This window comes from Hippocampus comes, unplaced genomic scaffold (genome assembly GCF_001891065.2).
Source record: "Hippocampus comes isolate QL1 unplaced genomic scaffold, H_comes_QL1_v1.1 scaffold7, whole genome shotgun sequence".
Classification (NCBI taxonomy): Eukaryota; Metazoa; Chordata; class Actinopteri; order Syngnathiformes; family Syngnathidae; genus Hippocampus; species Hippocampus comes.
Window position 1 is genome coordinate 813,287 of NW_017842060.1, and position 6,927 is coordinate 820,213.

Below are 6,927 nucleotides of genomic sequence, written 5' to 3' on the forward strand. Positions count from 1 at the left end.
AAGTGTGTGTGTGTGTGTGTGTGTGCGCATGTGTGTGTGTGTGTGTGTGTGTGTGTGTGGGCGTGCACTCACGTGCGTGTACGCGCACGTGCGTGTATCGCTCATATGATGCATTAGCTCATGTGTTGATACAATTAGTTAGCTGTCATGACTAAATATAGGAATGCTTCCATATTCTGATGATTAATATAAATGGCGTGGCAAGAAAAGGGAGAAATTGCATGAAGAGGTGCACACAATGCAGTAGATTGACACAGCAGCCGCAGTCCAGTTTATACGAAATGGCGAGCCACCAAATTGGTTTCTCTGCGACTTTCACTGAGCCACATACCTCACGATCACTCGTGCTTGAGACAAGGATGCGACTGTCTCTCTGGTCGACTAATTTTGCTAAAATAAAAATAAAAACTTGTTTTCTGTTCAGCACTACTGGGCATATTTTGGGATGCGTGTGTTTGTGTTCAAAGTCATTGTTTGCCCTTTTCTGAGTTTTTCTTGAGTTGCGGTGGTGACACTTTCCGCCGGTTTGCTTCAGGTTAGGAAGTCAGATGAGGAAAAACTGATTTTGGCCCACCCACGAGAATAAAAATAAATAAATAAATAAAAAGAAGCTTTTTTTGACTGCTCATTGAACGTCATTAGAACTCAAGCATCTTGTTCATTAATGAGCTTCACTGCTGCTGCCTTGTTGCAGAGCAGGTCCAACACCGTCCGGGTCATGCGGTGGCATGTTGTTGCCAAGGAAACCAGATGGTGGGTCCGCGGGAGCCAACCCAACCACCCGTCATCCACCTCCCAACCCCCACCGCCACCAACACTCTGATGCACCAGGACCTTATTTTAACCTGAGCTATGTAATGTTAACGTTAAAAATGAATCATAACTACCAAGCTGCATACCGTATCTTTAATGCCGGGAACGCACACCAAGACACGTGAGCTGACGTCAGGCAACGGCAAAAATCTTGTCAAAATCTCAAGATTTATCCATACGTCTGCGGTTCGAGATAACGGATGGATATTTGACGTACATGACTCTTTCTTCTACCGCACCATTTTTGATCTTACACTCAAAATGTCCTGAACAAAACTTTCTTCCTCTCCCCTTTCACTCATCTGCTATATAAAAGCATTTGTAGCTGGGATCAGAACACAGCAACTTTCCCTGATAAACTCTCCCAGGAGGTGCCAGACGCCGGCGCGGCGGCAAACCTCGGTGACGCCGATCCGTCTCGTTTAGCTGTCGCGCTTAACCCCCTGTTAGACGGCCCGACCGGCGGCGGTTTCGGCAATAAATTACAGCGCGGGGCGTTAAATGTCAGCCGGGGGCGGTGATAAGAGGCGTGAGGAAAAAAACGGGGGAACGTCGGGAAGACGAAGAGGGACGTGGCACGCCGAGTAGATAAGACAAAAGGGATCCGTCGAGGAAGAGGAGGAGGAGGAGGAGCCAGCTCCAATGGCTGACATTTGGCTCGGGAAAAGACAGATGCCCGCTGATCGGCCTCCCTTCAGCAACTGGACGATGCTGAATGACAGGAACTTGGAAAAAAAAAAAAAGTTAAAAGAGAAAAAAAACCCCAGCTTTCGCCCCTTTGCCCCTCTCAAGTATTATGGACAAAAAGAGCAGAAGCGTCCGTCCTTGGTGACTGAAAGATCCATGGACTGTAGCGCCAGACAACCTTTTCCCTCCGGAGCCTCTGGATGATTAGGCAGCCCTCCTTGCTGTTTTTCGCTGCCCATTCAGCGGGCCTCGAGTTTGGGATCCCCAGACAAGGAATGAATCTCAGACCAGTTGGTAGGCAAGACACTCTCGGATGGAAGTGTAGCCTGGTAGCTAGCAAGGTCAGTCAGAATGTCGATGGTTGGAGTGAACCTGTCCTCATTGCTCCACTTCACCATGAAAACAGCAGTGCCAGGTACAGGAAAGTGGCCTAAAAAAAAAGGGCAACTTCGAAGAGACAAGACCACCCTTGGAAGGCGGGGCTTTTACGACCCAACAGAGGCGTACCTGTAACTCATGCCAGTGAACAAAACGGGCCAACCCTGACCCAACGGCTGCTTGAATCATTTATTCTTCTTTCAATGGTGGGTGAAACTGACCCATCCTCTTCGAGTCGACCCATTGCTTGACACTGCAACAGAAAAACAATCAGCCCAGGATGGTAACAAAAGAGCATTGTGACAGGAAGGAAGGAAGTGGAAAAAATGGATTGGGAGCCGAAAATTAGGTCGGCAGGTTGGTAGATATATATTATTACACACCGGGGTTGGGTCGCAGGGGCAATAGCTTTATCAGGGAAGCCCAGGCTTTCCTCTCCCCAGCCACTTCTTCCAGCTCGTTCCAGGGAATCCCAAGGCGTTCCCAGGACAGCCAGGAGACGTAGCCTCTCCGGCATGTCCTGGGTTGTCCCAGGGGCCTCCTGCCGGTGGGACATGCCCGGAACACCTCAGCCTCACCCAGGAGGCATCCAAATCTGATTCCCGAGCCACCTCATCTGGCTCCTCTCTACATGGGGGAGAAGCGGCTCAACAGACACAAAAAAATTGTGTGTTTGTGTGTGTGTGTGTGTGTGTGTGTTTGCGCCTTGCTTCCCTGGAGCTCCTTGAGGATGAGGCAACTGCCTCCGCCGCGGCTGCCCAGTTAGGGCGTCTCAAATCTGGGCTCCGCATCCAAGAAAGGAGCCGTGAAGTGAGAGCAGCTGGTCCGAGGCGGACACAGAAGACACAGAAGAGCGCGACGCGCGCCTCGCTAAAGAGCCATAACACGGCGGCGGGCCTTTTTCTTGCTGTACATGCGCAGGCATGAATAATGTATGTGAGCGCAGCCGGATAATGGCAGCGTGACAGATGTTCAGTGAAACATACAAGCCCACACGTGCACAACCACACGCCAGCGCGGAGCTGGTGGCCACGCGTCAGGGAAAGGCACAGCCCTTGGACTGAAGTCTTGGCTGCAAAGCTCCATTTAACCTTGCGCGCTCAGGCGCGTGTGCATGCGTGCGTCACGTATGCCAAGTATGAAGGGATTGATGAGCCAGCCCTCGGCAGGAATTTTATTATTTCAGAAGATATTTTTTGATTGCAGGGTGTCCGGGCTCTCCCTTAGAGATCGGGTGAGAGAAGCTCGGTCGTCCAGGAGGAGCTCAAAGTCGAGCCGCTTCTCCTCCACATCGAAAGGAGGCCAGATGAGGTGGCTCGGGCATCTGATTAGAATGTCTTCTGGTCATGTCCCACCGGCAAGAGTCTCCGTGGACGACCCAGGACACGCTGGAGAGACTATGTCACCCAGCCTTCCTGGGAACGCCTCGGCATCCCCGGGAAAGAGCTAGAAGAAGTGGCTGGGGAGAGGGAAGTCTGGGCTTCCCTGCTAAAGCTGCTACCCCGCGACCCGACCCCGGATAAGCGCTACAAGATGGACGGATGGATTCTTTTATCCTACTTAATCACACCCACTGACCTACTCTCCCTCCACATTTTCATCCTGCCTAGCTACCTACCCGTTTCCGTCTTAGCTACCTCCCTTCCCACCTGGCCACTTACTTAACATTTGACTGTATGTAGTTACCCTCCCAGTTCTCCATCACGCCTTTTCCCCAACGTCTTTCTTCACTTTTTGTGAACTATCTACCCGCCTTCCTTCTGCCCACTTTTTTAGCTCCTCTCAAACCTAGCTACCAAGCCACCTGTCTTCAGTCTCTCTCATCTACTTTCCAGTACCTACGGACACGACTTGGATCACAGCGACCGCATGCATCCGGAGTGATCCAGATCGCCAGGGCTCTCGCTCTGATTTTTCATTATCACCCCTGACAGTTCCCGTGTCAACTGGTAGAGAGCTGACAGGTAACTCTCGACCGACGTGCCGGTAAATGCTCTTTAGTATGGTGAGGTTTGCGGGGGACTGTGAATATCTTGGCTGCCACTCGGCGGGTGGCTTTTAGAAGGACGTCCAGACCAGACGGGCACGCGGCAGATGGCAAAACGGCCCACACGCTGACGAGCGGAGAGTGGCACATTTAATTAGCGTCACAACGCTAACTGTCAAGGTGTGACGCTCACAGGGCAGACCCGGACACCGGACAAGAAACGTATGAGGCGCTCGCTGATTTTCAAATGTACCGATGGCAACTGTAGCTTTGGAGTCTGAGTTCGAAGTCAAGGTTATGGTTTCAAATGAGGGTTTCAAGGCAGGATTCGAGTTTCAACCAAAATTTCAAAATTGGGGTCTGAAACCAAGGCGAAGCTTTGAAATTTTGGTTTCAAGCCCGGTTTAAGTTTTCAAACAAGGACCAGGATTTCAAGTTCGAGGTCGAAGGTAACGTTCGGGTTTCAAACAGAAGTTTCAGTTTCAGATTCGGGCTTCAAACCAACTTTTGTGTTTCAAGCCGGGGTTAGGACTTAGAAATTAGGGTTTCAAACGGAGTTGTTTTGTTTTGTTTGTACAAAAATTGGATGAATGGGAAGCAAATCAGATGATTTTGTGTGTGTGTGTGTGTGTGTGTGTGTGTGTGTGTGTGTGTTTGTGTGTGTGTGTGTGTGTGTGTGTGTGTGTGTGTGCGTGCGTGTGTGGGAGGCGGAGGAGGATGAATCCCTTTTTGCGCCTCACTTGAGGAATTCCCAGAGTTTGGAAGCGAGAAGGAGCAGGAGAAGGCGAACCGACAGTCGGACGGACGCACGAATCTGCGGCGGCGGACTCGAACCTGCGGCTCCACCGATGACGCAGCCGAGCGCACGTGGATCGCGGGGGGAGAGAGGGGGAGGAAGAGGAGGAGGAGGAGGAGGAGGAAGAGACACTCCCTGCGCCCGCTCAGGTTCTCCGCGGCCACGGTGACATCGCGTCGACTCTCCGCTTAAGAAGAACCGTGTGGCGCGGCACGGCATCCCTCCGCCAAGGCGCGCGGTGTGTGGACGCGCAACCGGACGCGCGTGTGCACGCTTCGCAAAAAGTATGTGACACGTGCAACAGGATTCCAAGCAAGCGGGAATGTTTGGACGCTCGTGCACGTGGAATACCTGACAGGAGAACCCGGTTTGGATTGCCTTCAGAATCAAGCCGGACTTCCAGAGTGGATCCGGATCTTTTTTTTTTTCCCCCATTCTGGATTACCAGGATTGATTCTGATCATTGTTTTATTTTTCGGAGCACGGCTGTGGAGGTTTCATGTCGAAGGAGAGGGTAAGTAACATATTCTATTTTTTGCATCATCAAAATTCACGTGTTCTTTTCTGGTTTTCGGTCACGTGACATGGACCAGCACCAGATTGGATGTGTGCCTTGCAAGCGCTGACTGACTTGGTTAGTACGACAGGGGGAGTGCTTTCGGATCAAGCCGCTCTGGCTCGTGGCCACTTGATTAGGAACGGCTGCAAGCGCATCCAAGATCGAAGGAAAAAAAAAATCTCAATTTGGGGTTGGGAGTGGATGTGCACAGTGCTGTTTTTATTTATTTATTTATTTATTTTTTTTTATTGGAAGCTGAATGAGATTCTAGGTCGCCAAAGTGCTTTTTTTGAGGATGGGGGTCAGAGGTCGCCACAAGACAGCACATCAAAGGCGAGTTCATAGTGCAACGTCACAACAAGATTAAACAAATGCAAAATATAAAAATGCATGATATTTTCTGCGACTGTCCAAATTTCGGTGGCTGCTTGTCAGTGTGAAGTCACTCAATCTGTTTGCATTTTTTTTTCCGGTGATTGCTTTCGATATGAATGCGATCTTCAGCCATCAAGTTTTACAGTAGTCGATTATATCATGTCACGCTTCCAATCAAAGCGACAAGCAACAGCATTCCAGATCACTCATTAGTTTGCTAAGACGATGATGTCATCATGATTTCCCATTTTGGCACGGAAATGAGAATTTATATTCCCTCAAGGTCAAATGGTCAGACCCCATCTGGCCATGAGCCAAGTGGTGGTCTCGAGAGGTTGAATGCCGTGTGTGGTGTGTGTGGTGTGTGTGTTCCAGGGTCAATCATCGGAAAACTGAATTCCAATTTTTTGTGTCCAAAAAATACAATTGCAACTGTTTTTCCCCCATTTGGCTGTTTTGTCAAATATGGCTTAATTTTGAAAAATCGGAATGTATTCTTGTTAGACTGAATTTTTTGACATTTATTTCCATAACCCCGCAACCCCAAAATTATGATTTTCTCTTTTTCCCAAACTCGAAACAATATGAATTATCGCAGATATTGTTTTTTTCCACCAAAGCCCGACAAGTGTGAAAGTCATGCTTGAAGCTGCCAACAGGTGGCGCCAAATCCAACATGTTCCATTGATCGTCCATAACAAGTGCCCACTTTCGCGTCGCTGCTCACGTGGAGCAAGTCAATACATTTTGAACATCCGTCAGAGACTAAAAGGCCAAGTTGAGAGATGCCGTTCGGCGGCAGCAGTGCTCAACAGCGACACGCTACGCTCGACACGCTACACGCTTCGCGGACCTTCAGCGACGACGATTCCATATCGCGGCGAGAGCGCGAGATTGATTTTCGGAGGGGAGAGGTCACAGGGCGCAGCGGACAATGTTTTGATTCACTCTGCATGGAAAGATTTCACGAGTGAGCTTGGATGCATCAAATTGATAAATGCAAATGAAGTCACGCATACCAGATGAAGCCCAAACCCAAGATGCAAGTGCAAGGGTGGGGGGTTTTGTTATATATATATATATATATATATATCATCAACTGCCAACCTGCTGTACTGCCCCTCCTCACCCTTCGTCCTGATGTTATTTCCTGCTGCGACCAATCGAGTGACCCATCGTTCTCCTGCTGCCTCCTGCCCCCAAGCAACCCTCAATCACTGCACACCTCGCCTCGATCGATACGACCCCATAACTCGAGGCGTCCCCTTCTGACACACACACACACACACACACACACACACACACACACACACACACACACACACACACACA

At 49.8% G+C, this 6,927-nt stretch overlaps 1 protein-coding gene across 1 annotated transcript in view; it reads left to right on the plus strand.

The window, feature by feature from the left end:
• The first annotated feature begins 4,567 nt into the window (after nt 1-4,567).
• Nucleotides 4,568-6,927, plus strand: part of cacna1ib (calcium voltage-gated channel subunit alpha1 Ib) — a 103,389-nt gene continuing 101,029 nt past the window's right edge. Inside the window, exon 1 of the mRNA XM_019861719.1 lies at nt 4,568-5,175. The gene's annotated coding sequence lies outside the window, so the exon portion shown is untranslated. The remainder of the gene's footprint in view (nt 5,176-6,927) is intronic.